This window comes from Pipistrellus kuhlii, unplaced genomic scaffold (assembly GCF_014108245.1).
Source record: "Pipistrellus kuhlii isolate mPipKuh1 unplaced genomic scaffold, mPipKuh1.p scaffold_m20_p_3, whole genome shotgun sequence".
Lineage (NCBI taxonomy): Eukaryota > Metazoa > Chordata > Mammalia > Chiroptera > Vespertilionidae > Pipistrellus > Pipistrellus kuhlii.
In genome coordinates, this window is record NW_023425529.1 from 89,051,442 (window position 1) to 89,065,418 (window position 13,977).

The following is a 13,977-nucleotide window of genomic DNA, read 5'->3' on the forward strand; positions in this document are numbered from 1 at the left end:
GCTGGTCACATCTGTCAGACCCTACAACCTGACTGGGTTTCCTGACTCAGGATTGGATTGATGGGGGTAACATCAATGGAGCAAAGAACTAAATGATGGTTCCCAATACAGAAATATGTGTGCAAACTACACATAAAGTCCTCTGCTGGCCAAGAAATTGTTGGCCAATCTAGGATTCATGAGCAATGGCCATGCAGCAGCTAGCATGACTGGCCCTCTGCTCTATGGCTAGCACATCCTTCTGAGTTCAAGGCTGGGAACCAGGCCTGGGTTTAGCGCCTGGCTTCTTTGCCAACAACTGTAACTCAGTCTCTCTGGCCCTCATCTTACTGACCTGCAAAACAAGGTCAGTAAAATGTGAAGAGAAAAGGAAACAGTGCTCTGAGTATAGGCATCTGCTTCTTTTCAGTGTTAAGCCCAGCGCCCTCCACTGGTCCTCCTGAACCCACAATGGGATAAGCTCACACAAAAGCACAAAAGCACTCACTTGGCACTGTTCATTAGTTAAAATTTTGTCAGGTTTGTTATGGAGCTTGAAAGAGTGAAGAGATTAGTTTTTTTTGCCTTAGACGGACCAGAGGGCAGGCTTCATACAAAGTCAAAATGCCTAAGGCTCCCTTCAGTGACTGAAGTGTGCAATTTGGATGAGGTGTATGAGAGCCTCCTAACACACCAAAGCCCCATTGGTGACTATGCCCTAGAAGCTGAAGTCTGTTGTCAGGGAGCAAAGTTCACTGAGGTCATTGCAAGTGCACCCTCAGCCCCAAATCCTTAATTAACAGGAGAGATGCTCTTAAAATAGAACACACTCCTTTTGCATTCTAATTAAGCAACAAAGAGAGTCTGTTCTTTCGTATGTTGGTGGTCTTCCATCATAGCCTCAGGTACGGGCTGCTGAGAGTCTGATATCCCATAAATGGTCTCCCACTATTGTCAGACTAAAACCAGGCAAAACCCAACATGCCTAGATATGAGACACAAGACCTTGCATGACCTAACCTGAGAAAGCCATAAGCTGGCCTGCCCTCAAATATTGATTCCACATCTGTGTTGGACAGAGTCCCCAAGAGAGGATGCCGGAGCTCACCTAGATCGCCACAAAGGGATGTGGCCCATGTTCACTAATTACCACCTTCGTACTGCCAGCCCATCTATAATAATTAGAAGAGAGCTCTACTGGATAATAGGGCAAAGATACCATTTAATTAAAATAGGAGAGCCAAGAAAAGATACCAGAACAGGGGCCACTGCTAGACCATCTTTAGACTCCCCCAGTCAGACAGCATGGGGTCAAATCCAGATCCTCCCTGCACCTGTAAGCTCTGTGATGTTGAACAATTACTCAGCTTCTCTAAGTAACAATGTGTGTGAAACACAGGTGTTTTCTAATTGGTGGTGTTGCAAGGATTAAGAAGTGCATGGTGGGCAGCACTAGAACAGTGCCCAGCACGTGATAGCGGCTCAAACTTTCCTTTCTTCCATAGGCAGCACCAGCACGGCTTCCCCCTTCTCGTAGTCTTATGACCTCTTCAACACGATCACTTCTTGCTTCCCAATCTTGCCTTTGCCCTCCTGTCAATGACAGTCCAGGCAACACCTAAGGGTCAGTTCATCTGAAGCAACTCTGAGCCAAAGTTGAGGCTGAGTGCCCCTCCAGTAGTCCTGAGGCACACACTGGGGGTGCTAACAAAGGCATGTATGATGACCTTTTACCCCTCCCCCAGGACTATCTCAAAGGACAACCCAGAAGGCTAATACTTTTTTAATTGTTGGAATCACATGTACCTTTATGCTTAACTGCAAGGCCTATACAGACATAGCATGTCAGTTTTCTCCTTTACCAGCTAAAGATGTAGAAAGTTATATCAACAATCTGTGATGCCCCTGTGGTCTCCAAGCTGCACCAGGGTGTTTACAACTTGGGTCGGGGGACAGAAATTATGTATAAGAAGAATGAGAAGTTTATCAAAGAGAAAATTGTTAGGTGGCAAATGGAAAGTTCAGTGGTGAGCTGACTTGTCCCCACAGACTTAGAACTGAAGGATATCTTATTACTAAGGTAAACTGTAAAGTGACAAAATCTCCTTAAACAGAAAATGGCTCCAAGCAAAGAGTTGACTGTAATCTGATAGAAGGTATTCATATCTAAGGAATGAATGTGTCAATCAGGAGTGCAGGTGGGTTCCCAGAGGAAGCCTTGAAAAAAATAAGAATCAAAGAGACAGACACAGTAACTACAAAGTCAGTGGTCCCCCAAAGCAGGTGCCTACATCCCAGGAGGCACCAAGATGATCCATTAATAATTAGTTGGTTGTACAATCAAAAACTTACAAGTTGTATAACATACCTACTCTAAATCTGGGTAACAGTTTTGAAAAATAAATAATTTAAAAGAAGTCCTAGGTTCAGCTGCCCTGAATAACCTGTTTCTCTTCATGTAATTGGCCACAGGAATGTGTACAGTATTTCTTTAGTAGTTGACACAACCTGTATAAAAACATTTGGCAAAAAAAGAGGCATGAGATACTTTGATTCAAATTCTGTTTCTGGTACAAAATGCATAAACTTAACAATTCTTCCTGGGAGGTGATATTGATCACATGAAGGGCAGCAGGCTGTGTGAAGAATGAGCATGGGCTGGGTTGTGTTGGGCTTTAAGCAAAATATTTAAATTGTTTGGCCTTATCTGCCTCATCAATAAAGAGAGGGTTCATAGTCCCCACTTGGGCGGTGTAAGCATTGTCTTTGGTCCATAAACATTAAAAAAAAATTTTTTTTTAAGAAATGTAAAGTTTCATGAGACATAGGCAAGAATATAGCATCTATTTAACTAATATCCCATGACAAAGTGAGGTGCGGAGATATAATGAAAAGATACAATAGCAGCTGATATTTCATGGAGATGGGAAAAGTGGTTTGTTTTTTCTATCACAGAACTATGGGTTGGTTAGGGAAAAAAAAAGAAGAAGAAGAAGAAAAGAAAAGAAAAAAAAAGAAAGAAAGAAAGAATGGGGGTGGTTTCAGCAAATAGAAATCCAAATGTCTGAATAAAATTTGCAAAAACAATAGATTTTTCTTCCCGAGGACTGGAAGTGGCGTGGCAGTTGGGCATGAAGGAGCGGCCGTGATTTTCTGCTCCATTACCACCACAGCAACAAAAACACGATGGTGGAAAGCAGTGCCAAGTGACAATCTTCATTTCCTTCCTCGGGGATAAAAAAACACATCCATTTATTAAGTCTTTAAAAACTGTAACCGCAGATTGCAGTAATAGGATGCTACAGAGAAAGATTTGTTGGGTTGAGCCAACCATATGTGGCAACCCAGTGAAAGATGGTTCCCGTGTGTAGCAACGGTGGGCCCGGCCCTGGGAAGAGCAGAGTGAGCAGAGTTCTCATCTAACTCAGAAATGCTGACATGAGTGAGTTCTTCTCAGTCGAATGGCAAGTGCCCAGGAAGAAAAGATTAATCCAAGTAGGGTCTATGAGCCCTCTCTTGCAAGCTATGTTCATGTCACGCCTGGGGAGAGCTCTGAGTAATGGCTGGCCATTGACCTTGGACTGGGAGGACTGGGAGGAGTTCTGCTCTGCTTCCTTCCCTACTTCCCAATTCTTTCCATTTGAATTAAAGTGAAGTCTCTTGTGCAACATCCCTGGGCGAGAGCTAGTCCACCTGAATTCATTTTACCAAAACTGAGGGTTGCCCATTTAAATTTCAAGCATTTACTAGTATTAATATCAAGTTTAAATTTTTTTTTTTATAAAAATCTTTTCAAAATGAATGTCTGACCTCCCTGCCTTCTCAACGTGCATTGAACTCACTAGATGGCACAACGTGTATGGAGCTCAGAACTGGCACACCCCGGGCACTTGCAGCTTCCCATGCTTATTGCTTTACTCACTTATTTATGATTACTAATAGAATTCAAGGACCTCGATGTGCATATTACCGAAGAAGGGATGATTCTGTAGTCAGACAAGGTGGACGATAAAGGTGGGGAGATACAAAGGGCAGTGCTTTTTGAGTATCTGAAGCTGTTATTTCTGTCCCCTTCCCCATTTCACCATTGGGTAACTAATGGTTGTTTCTTGGCCATGTTCTCTAGACTACTGTGCTCACCCAGGCTCCACGTGCTCCCCAGTGCCAGATTTGTTCATGCAACTGCCTACTTGAGAGCTGCACAAGGATGCTGAATCTGTAACTCAACTCAACACTTCCAGACACAGCACTTGCTCTGAAACTTCGCCCTCCGGTTGCTGAAGCCTCAAACCTTGGAGTAATCCTTAAGGACATTCTTTCCTCACTCCTCATCTTCAGGCCATCAGCTGACCTGTAAGCTCTGCCTTCAAATTTACAAAGCATCTGGCCCTGACTCACTTCCCCTGCTAACACTCTGGTCCAAGCCACACTCCTCTCATAGATGACTGGAAAGCTTCCTCTGTGGCTGCCCACTTCTGTCCTTGTCCTCCTGTTCTCAACACATAAGCCACAGGAAGGCTTTTCATCATGTCACTCTTTACAGTTCAACTCCCCGCAGTGGCCTGTAAGGCCCATGGAACCTGGATTCCCATGACCTCTCTGACCCTGTCTCCTTATATTCTTCTTCCTTGTTCATTCAGTTTCACCCACTGTCCTAGGCCTCTTGCTGTTCCTCACACCAACCTGACACATTCCTGCCTTGGGACCTTTGCACTTGCTATTTCTTCTGTCCAGAATGCTATTTGCCTAGATATGCACAGAACCTCACTCAGATCCTAAACTTCAGATTCTTACTCAGATACTTCTTTCTAGCAAGGTCCTCTCTCTTCCTCTCCTTAATTGGCTTTATTTTCCATTGATTACTAATTAACATAAGATGCATTCTGCTTCCATATTTTGTTTAGCCAACTAGAATGTTAGCTCTATGAGAACAGAAAACTTCTTCTATCTTGTTCACTGATATATTCTTAGCCCCACCAAAAAGTATCTGGCACATAGTTAATCATCAATAGGTATTTCTTACATAAAGATTTATTTTTTACTATAGTCATTGAGCCTGCTACTAGACATATAGTGTAGTGATTAGGAGCATAAATTTTAAAGTCAAACTAATAAAGATTCCAAATCCTGCACTAACCAAACGTTAGCTCTGTGGCGTTGGGCAAGGTATTAAGCGTGGTACAGATAAAAACTGTTCTAAATGTTTTATCATCTATAAGATAGGTATTTACAAAAGGGGGTGCAACAGAAATCAGCAAACTGCAATCACTCAATACACACAAACTGTGAGAGTTATTCCCACTGCCACCGCCTCCATGAAGGCCTCTGTCCTGTCTGCCCTTAAATCTACCCTGACTGATCTTCCTTAGTGGGTAGAGTGTCGGCCTGTGGACAAAAGGGTCGTGGGTTCAATTCCCAGTCAAGGGCACATTCCTCAGCTGCAGGTTCAATCCCTGGTCCTCAATGAGCCAGTGGGAGACAACCACTTGTTGTGTCTCTCATGTTGATGCTTCTTTCATCCCCCTCACCCCACCCCTTCTTTCTCCCTTCAATCTCTCTCTTCTTCCTCCCTTCCACTCCCTCTAGAAATCAATGGGGAAAATATCCTTTGGTGAGGATTCAATAAAAACACATAAACCTTATAAGAACTTTCAAAAATTCTCTCCTGCAAAAATGTTAGAAGAAAACCGGCAATCCATGGTCAAAATCAGTTTTGCCAGAACTCTGGTAATTCACCAGAGGCTTGCAGCAGTGGGGACGTTTCCATTTACTGTAGAACAGTGAGCTCTATGATGCGCTAAGTCACTCTGTCCCACCCCAACACCTCCAGTCCCAGGGTTGCTCTTTGCAGAATGCTCTAGTTGTACCAACTCATGTAACCCTCACCCCCACTAAGGTACAAATATTATTTTACAGATTTTTTAAAATGATTCTCAGTGAAGTTAAGTAAACTGCTGTGATCACTCAGCCTGGAAGTGGCAGGGAAGGTAGGACCTGGCCCAGGCAGTCTGATTCCCTCAACTCCTCTCTTCTCTATTAGGCACATCTGCCCAGGGACCACCATGTATACCTTCAAAACATGCGTGAACTGTCTGACGAGTTCATTAGCTACATAAACACCTTTTCAGCAAGAGATTAGAATTATATTAATTACAATAATAATAGGGTTATCATGTATTATGTGCCACATCTCTGTTTTCACACACACAGTTGTACAGGGGTAGGTTTACAGTTGTGAATACTCAAACGAGTTTATTCTTGTATTGTTTATTAATTATTGTATTATTGCATTACAACTATTGATATAAACCTACTTTTGCCAAACCCTGTATAACATAGTCTTTCAGCCACAGTGGATAACTCGTTAAAGCTTATTCAACTGAAAAGACCCATGCCCCTTAAAACATTACCAGAGAGAAGTTATCAGAGTCCATGAGCTGTCACACATCTCTCCATAGTTTTCCATTTGGATTCGGCATGACTTGGTCACACTCTATCCTCGTTCAACAACTGGCCACAGGTGGCTTTTCAGGGACCTGTTTAATGCCACACCGGTAGATGGCGCCCTAGTAGCCATTTAAAAGATGGATTAACTGTGAGTTGGTCAATTTGTCTTGTGTTCAATAACTTTTAAAGGCCCAAATATGTTGTATAAACACATCCCTGTAACTGTACTAAGAAGTAGAGTCCATTGTGTTTCCTAACCTTGGGGTGGCATTCTGACCTCGCTTTGGAACAGACTTAAAACAGTATTTCACAAGAAACAATTCCATTATATCCTAAATTTTAAGAGCTTTTAACTTTGCCTTTTTTCTCCTCTTGTAACAAATAGTGTTGTTTGCGCATGGAAATTAACTGTGGGGAAGAATAGTGTCCTTTGTTTGCTAATGTTTTTTCCTTTTAGTCATTATTGTGAAACATAATTCTTTAATAGATAATGTTTAATGTTCTATGTTAACCTCTCTTAAGGCTCTGCTGAGCATGACAAATGTGTGGATTAGGACTTTTCAGTTTTCATTGAAAAGATAAAACATTCATATATTAAATTTGTATTTTAATCAAGTTTTTCCACATGAGGTCTTTAATCTTTTAGTGCTGTCACTGACAAACATAAGTCCCCCATTTTCCAGCGGGGCTGCTGGTCCCCTAAGACTCTGCCTCAGAGCTGGTGTGCGGGGTCCCAGCAGAGCCCACTCTAACTCAGTGTCCTGCCAGGCCAGGAAAGCAGGCGCAGGCACAGACTGCTCTCCAGAAAGGACAGACTGGACCTGACCATCGAGGGTTGCAAATTCACTTCCTGTCTCAGTAACATGTCATGGAAAGTTCTGAACTGCGAAACAGCCCATCCTTTTATCTTCAAAGCTTAAAAGCTCTTGGATCTAAGAAGGAAATAGCTTATTTGGGTTGAAAAAGACAATTTGATTTTTAGAATGGTTAAATGAGGGGTTACCAAAAATTAAAACCAAACAACTTTTAGCCTAATAAGAAACCCACGATTATAAATCCGTTCGTAATTCATTGATGTCACCTAAAAGTCAGGCATCCTATTGTTGGAAATTGTAATGCTAAGGTTCAAAATGGGTGAAGCAGACTTATCAGGGACTCTGATATTTTGGGAAAAACTACCTTGGTTGAAAAAAGATATTTTGGAATAGGACTATGAACCATGAGATAATAACAACATGACCCAAAGTCATCTTACATGCACATACAGTCCACCAACCCCAAGTGTCTTTCAAAATTACTGTCTACAAAGCCAACAAGCATTTCACTAGTCACCAAAGTCTGACAGGACTCTGACAGTTAGGTTTTAACCATAGTGATTTAAAATATTATTATAATTTGGTTATTAAGTGACTAATTGTGTGACCTTAGGCAAGGTGCCCAACCTTTCTGAGCCTCAGTTTCTTAATATGGGAAATAGGTTAAATGATTATTTTTATGCAGGGTTGTTGACAGGGATTAGCAATAACACAGGTGAAGCACCTAGCACAGTACCTGGTACACAGCGAGCACCCAACACACAGTACTAACTTCTATGACTTTTTCTTATTTGTAATTAGGGTGTGAGGATAAGGAATTTGAGGAAAATGAATGTCAATGCAAATGAAGGCCCCAGGACCAAGGTAGTTTTTTTTTAAAATCCTGCCCACAGTATCCTATTTTTTTTTTTTTTTTTAGATTTCTGAGACTATACAAGAGTATGCCTGTGTGTGCTATTTCAATATCTTTTCAAATGTGTTGATATCCCATGTTTAAAGGAAAGGATAGCACTGCTGGTTTCCAGTTCTGAATGTAGGGAGCTTGGAAGTCACTACTCCATCTTAACAACAAGTCAAAAGCTGAACAGACTGAAAATCAACAACTCTTCTAGGATCCATAGGAGAGGCAGGGACACAGGATACACTGCCACCCCAAGCCTGGGGAGACAGATGAGCAGGTATGAGGAAGTCGTGGGGAACCAGAGCAGAGACTTGAGAGAGAAACATCCACAGGGATCTGAAGTGTGCTTGATGAATTGCTGGTGGCTCAGTGCAGACAAGCCTGAGAGTTTAATATCCAAGGGGACCTAGTTGTGAGGTCTCCACAATAATGTGAGATTTACCTCTAGGAACTTAACCAGGTTCTACAAAAAATATTGGAGAAAAATTCCCATGGGCTTCCAGCAGAGGAGGGAAAAGGGGGCCATTTTGGAATGTTCCACAGCAATCTGTTCTTCTTAGCAAGACTGCCCTCGGGAAGACTCCTTACCAGAACCTAACTTGCTAGGGTTTATCAGCATCTACCTGGCCTGCTGAGGAAAATATCCAACTCCAGCACACTCCTGCCATCCCTCCCACCTAAAGAAAGAGATAAAACTGAGAAGCACTTGTGAAGCTCACAGTCCACAGGCACAAGTTCACTAAAGGCGGACACCTGGTCACAGGACAATGGAAGCTTCCAGTCCCCCTCACCTCACAGCCACATCACTGGAGGCCTAATTTACATCAGTTCCTCTTACCTGATACATCATTTTTGGCTATGAAGAAAAAATTCCAAGGTGTACTGAAAGACCAAAAACACAACTTGAAGAGACAGAGCAAGCATCAGACCAGATATGGCAAGGATGTTGTAATTATCAGAACAGGAATTTAAAACAACTCTGATTAATATGCTAAGGGCTCTAATAGTTAAAGTAGACAGCATACAAGAACAGGTGGGCAATGTCAGCAAAGAGAAAGAAATACCGAGAAAGAACCAAAAAGGAAGGCTAGGGATCAAAAATCCTGAAACAGAATAAATAGTGCCTTTGTTGAATTGGACATGACTGAGGTCATATCAATAAAAGCCCCTAAAACTGAAAAGCATCCACCATCATGTTTTTGTTGCTGTGGTGGTAATGGAGCAGAAAATCATGGCTGCTCCTTCATGCCCAACTGCCACGCCACTTCCAGTCCTTGGGAAGAAAAATCTCTCCTAGACATGCCCCAATCATACCATGGTTTTCATAAACTTATGCCTTTGAAAATGCTGTTGCAACTACCTAGAAGGTTCTTTCCAACTCTGTCCACCAATCCACCAATTAAAATCCCACTCCTCTTAAGACTCCAACACCTTGCTAATTAAGTTAGTGTCTTCCTCTCTGTGTCTGTAGTTGAGGTTATACGCACATATCACAGGATGTTGGTGGTATGTATTTATGAATCCATCTCATGGGCTCTTGGAGCACAGGGACCATGTTTCAATCTTCTTTGCATCCCCCGAGGGATGTTCAGTGCTTGTCATATAGATACCATTTAATCAATGCTTGATTAATTAATTAAGTGAATGTCTAGCTAATTAATCATAATGGAAAATCGTTCATTACTACAGGATCTGTCCAGCATGGCTCTTTGGAATTCCTGCCTCAAGGGAGGATAAAATTAGTTTAGTCTGGCTTATCCTAGAAGCCGGTCAGCATGATTTAATTATAGACCCTTATATGCTTCCTTTCAACACCTGTCTCTAGACTGAAGTTTCCCCCTGAGGGTCCTCCAGATTCCTTCTGAGTACAGAAGCCACCAGCCTAGCAATGCTGGTCATTGTCAGAGATTGATTTTCAAATCTCCTGGACCTAAAGGAGGGAGACTTTGGGTCTAGGAGATTTTTTAAACAGGCAAACCCTTGGGCAATTTGATAAGCCAGCACAAATGATTTTTAGTATAAAGCTGAGCAGGCTTATGGGTTGGGGTTTCATGACCCTTTAATAAAGTTCCTCATGTTGTGGTGATCCCCAATCATAAAATTATTATCGTTGCTACTTCATAATTGTAATTTTGTTACTGTCAATGAATTTTAATGTAAATATCTGTGTTTTCCAATGGTCTTAGGCGATCCTGCTAACAGTTCTCAATCTGTGGGTTACCACCCACAGGTTGAGAGCCACTGCTATAGACCATCTGATGGTCTGCACCCTCACCCTGCACAGAGCTGCTCTGGCTCCTTACCTGTGCTCACAGGTTTTCTGTCCCTGAAATTCTTCCTCCCATTCCCACGGACCCACAATCTATCAGTGAACACCTACTTATCTTTTAAAAGGGAGGTGAGGCGTCACCTTCTCCAGGAAGCCTCTTCTGACCCCCACCACTTACAGGCCTCAGGAGGAAATGACTCTTCCACATCCACCTCTCACAGCCCCCAGCACTCCATGGAGGCATTTGTAGGATGAGTCTGCAGAGATCCCTGCTGTGAGGCCAGGATAAGTAGGGGCAAAGAGCCAGGTCCTCCCATCATCACAGAGAATAGTCTCAGGCCAGGCCAGAGGCATAAGCCCCAGATGCAGCACAGATGGGTGGCCTGCACACAGCAAACAGGGTTCTGAAGGTGGGTTGTGTGGTCCTGCTGAGTGTGGACCCTCAAAGGCCCCTGGGCAAGACAATGTGGCTAGTAGCCAGGGAGGCAGGGCTCTCTGGGGGGGGGGGGGGGGGGTGCATCCACGGCTGTGGTTTTCTGGCCTTGCTCAGGAATTTGTCTGCTTTCAATAGAGACATGCAATTTTGAAGAACTTCTTTCTTCCCTCTCCTGCTAGAGAAAGGAAACTAACCTGGAGCATGAGAACCTGCAAATTAAATTATCTTCCTTGCAAAGAATGCAAACATCCTTGGCAGGGTGTAGAGGCCACCTGTGGTTAAGAAGGAGCGATGAACCCCGAGCAATCCAATCCCAGCCACAAGGAGACGCCTGCAGCACAGGAACACTCTTCAGACCCTGAGTCAGTTGACAAAGGAGACTAAGAATTAGAGAAAGTGGTACCACTATTTCTTGCACTTCTTCTATTAAACTTTGTTCTTCAAGAGTCAGTCATCTGCTTCAGGGTTGATATTAAGTTCCACATTTTTAGGGAAGAGAATGCTTTTCAAAAATTAGTCAAAAAAACCTCTGGAATTCCCTCCCCCTGCCTGAAACCTGGTTTTGATTTAAGCTTTCCTGCTCAGGCTGGGTGGCCAGGCACGCTAAGCACAACACAATAGCACACTTCTAAAATTACAAACCCAGCTTTTAAAAGCTGGCTTAGTTTTTAAAGATTAACTTAGCAAAATAAAAATACATAGCACTTACTAAGGATCAGGCCCTGTTCTAAATGCTTTACATGAATTAATTCATTTAATTTTCCCAACAATGCTGTAAGAACTCTTATGATGTCTGTTTTCTAGATAAGGACCTGAGGCTGAGAAGGGTCACCACTTACCCTAGTCCTACAGAGACCAAATGCTGGGGTCTCCAGCCAGGCAGCATGGGCTCCAGAATGAACACTTTTAACTACTAGGCTGTCCCACCCTCATCCTAAAGTCCACACAGTGAGGTGTGCATGACAAAGGATGCTCACCAATCATTGTGGGCTTACAGAAAGGCTAAATTAAATTTTTGGATGGGCACAGATGAATGAGGGCAAAGAATAAGAAGCTGGAGGACCCCATGGGGACTCAAAGAGGCTACTGTCTGGATGGGCAATGACTGAGAGCAGCCAGGGGCCAGTATAGACAGGTCCCAGAGAATGTCAAGGGTCAAAACTAAAGAGAGCATAGATGTGCAGTAGGCAGTTAAACAGACCTGAGGAAAGCAAGGACAATGAGCCAGGTGAAGAAGGTCACCAGGGCAGAAAGCCCTGGGTGCCTAGCAAAGGACAATTATAGGGTGGGATTTCATCCCCAGGATGACCTTTCCTCCCCTTGCTTAGGGCTGGTCATGTGGTATGGGTGTCCTGACCTTTCCTCCTAGAGATGAAATCTAGGCTTTAGTTGTATTTCAGCTCCAGGCACCAAAAGCAGCAAAACCAGACAAGAGACACCTAGGCTGACCTCAGGACAAGCAGCATTGATTAATGAACCCCTAACCTAGGTGCTGACCAATCAATCAATCAATGGAGACCTAGACCCTGAAAGGACACACCTGGACATTTGCTGAGTATTCTATTGAGATCTTCCCCTGAAACTTCCCCTAAAATTCCCACATAAAACCCTTCGGATGAGGTTGAGGACCCAGAGCTCCTTCCTCCATCTTACCCCCATACCCGCCAAGGCATGTCACCTTGACCTTCCTCACTTCTAAGCTCTAAGGCTCTTCCTTTGCCTCTATAATTTGTTTTCTAAGCCCATTTCTGAAACAAATTACTTCTACCTCTGAATTTTCTAAATAAAATAGAGCCAGTGCATGAAATTCATGCATGGGGAAAGGGTGTCCCTCGACCCAGCCTGCACACTCTCCAATCTGGGACCCCTTGGGGGATGTCCAACTGCTGGTTTAGACCCTGGGATTGGGCCTAAATCTGCAGTTGGAAATCCCTCTCACAATCCAGGACTGCTGGCTTCTAAATGCTCACCTGCCTGCATGATCGCCTCCTAACCACTTCCCTGCCAGCTTTATTGCCCCCAGCTGCCTTGCCCTGCAGGCCTGGTCACCCCCAACTACCCTCCCCTGCTGGCCATCTTGTGGTGACTATTTTGTTACAATGTGGGGGCAGCCATCTTGTGGCAGCCAACTTGTGATAACATGGGGCAGCCATCTTATGGTGGCCATTTTGTGATGATGTGGAGTATGGCCATCTTGTGGCAGCCATCTTGTTACGATATGGGGGTGGCCATCTTGTGAAAGCCATCTTGTGATGATGTGGGGGCAACCATCTTGTGGTGGTCATCTTGTGACCACATGGGGTGGCCATCTTGTGGCAGCTATCTTGTGGTGACAGGGGGGAGGCCATCTTGTGATGATGTGGGGTGTCAGCCATCTTGTGATTACATCACAGCAGCCATCTTAAGACGATATGTGCAACACCACCTAGGCTTTTCTTATATAGGATGTTCTCTTACAGTTTGAGTCTTAGCTTTGAATTCTTTCCTAGCCAGGACTCAAGTACCAAGGTTGCTGAACACAGATCTGGTCTGACCTCACCTGTCTAATACCTGGTGCCGTTCCCACCAGGATGGACTAATCAGGAAATGTTCGGGCTGGACCTCAGAGCTCCCTTGGGTAGGAGGCCATGATTCCAAGTTTCTCCTTAAAAGGTGCCAGGAGGATGTCTCCCTTCAGCAGTCACAGCCTCACTTGCTCAGAGACCTTCCTGACTGAGGCTGCTGATGGCTTAGAACAAGCCTGCCACCATGTCACACCTTATAAATTTTGAACACTAAGTAAAAACTATAGAACAAAAGAGCACAGAGGTCATTAGCAAAGTACCGGTGATCTTGTCATGTCACTGTGGAGATTTCCCAAGCAAATAATTTCCTTTCCAGCCACTAAGTAGCATAACAGTACAACCAAGAAAGGTTTCAATTTCTTCCTGGCCAGTCTCTCAAATTTATGTTCAATCATGCAACGGACTTCTCATTACTTTTCTGTGCATTACTTAATCAAATGGCATGCAGATTGACCTCAGCATGTCTTAAAGTTGGGGTTATTTATGGCTATGGTTGTTTGTGAAGGGTCACTAAGGGGCCTAATCTGCATACGTCCCACAGGAGGGCTGAGAAGTGATTTGCACAA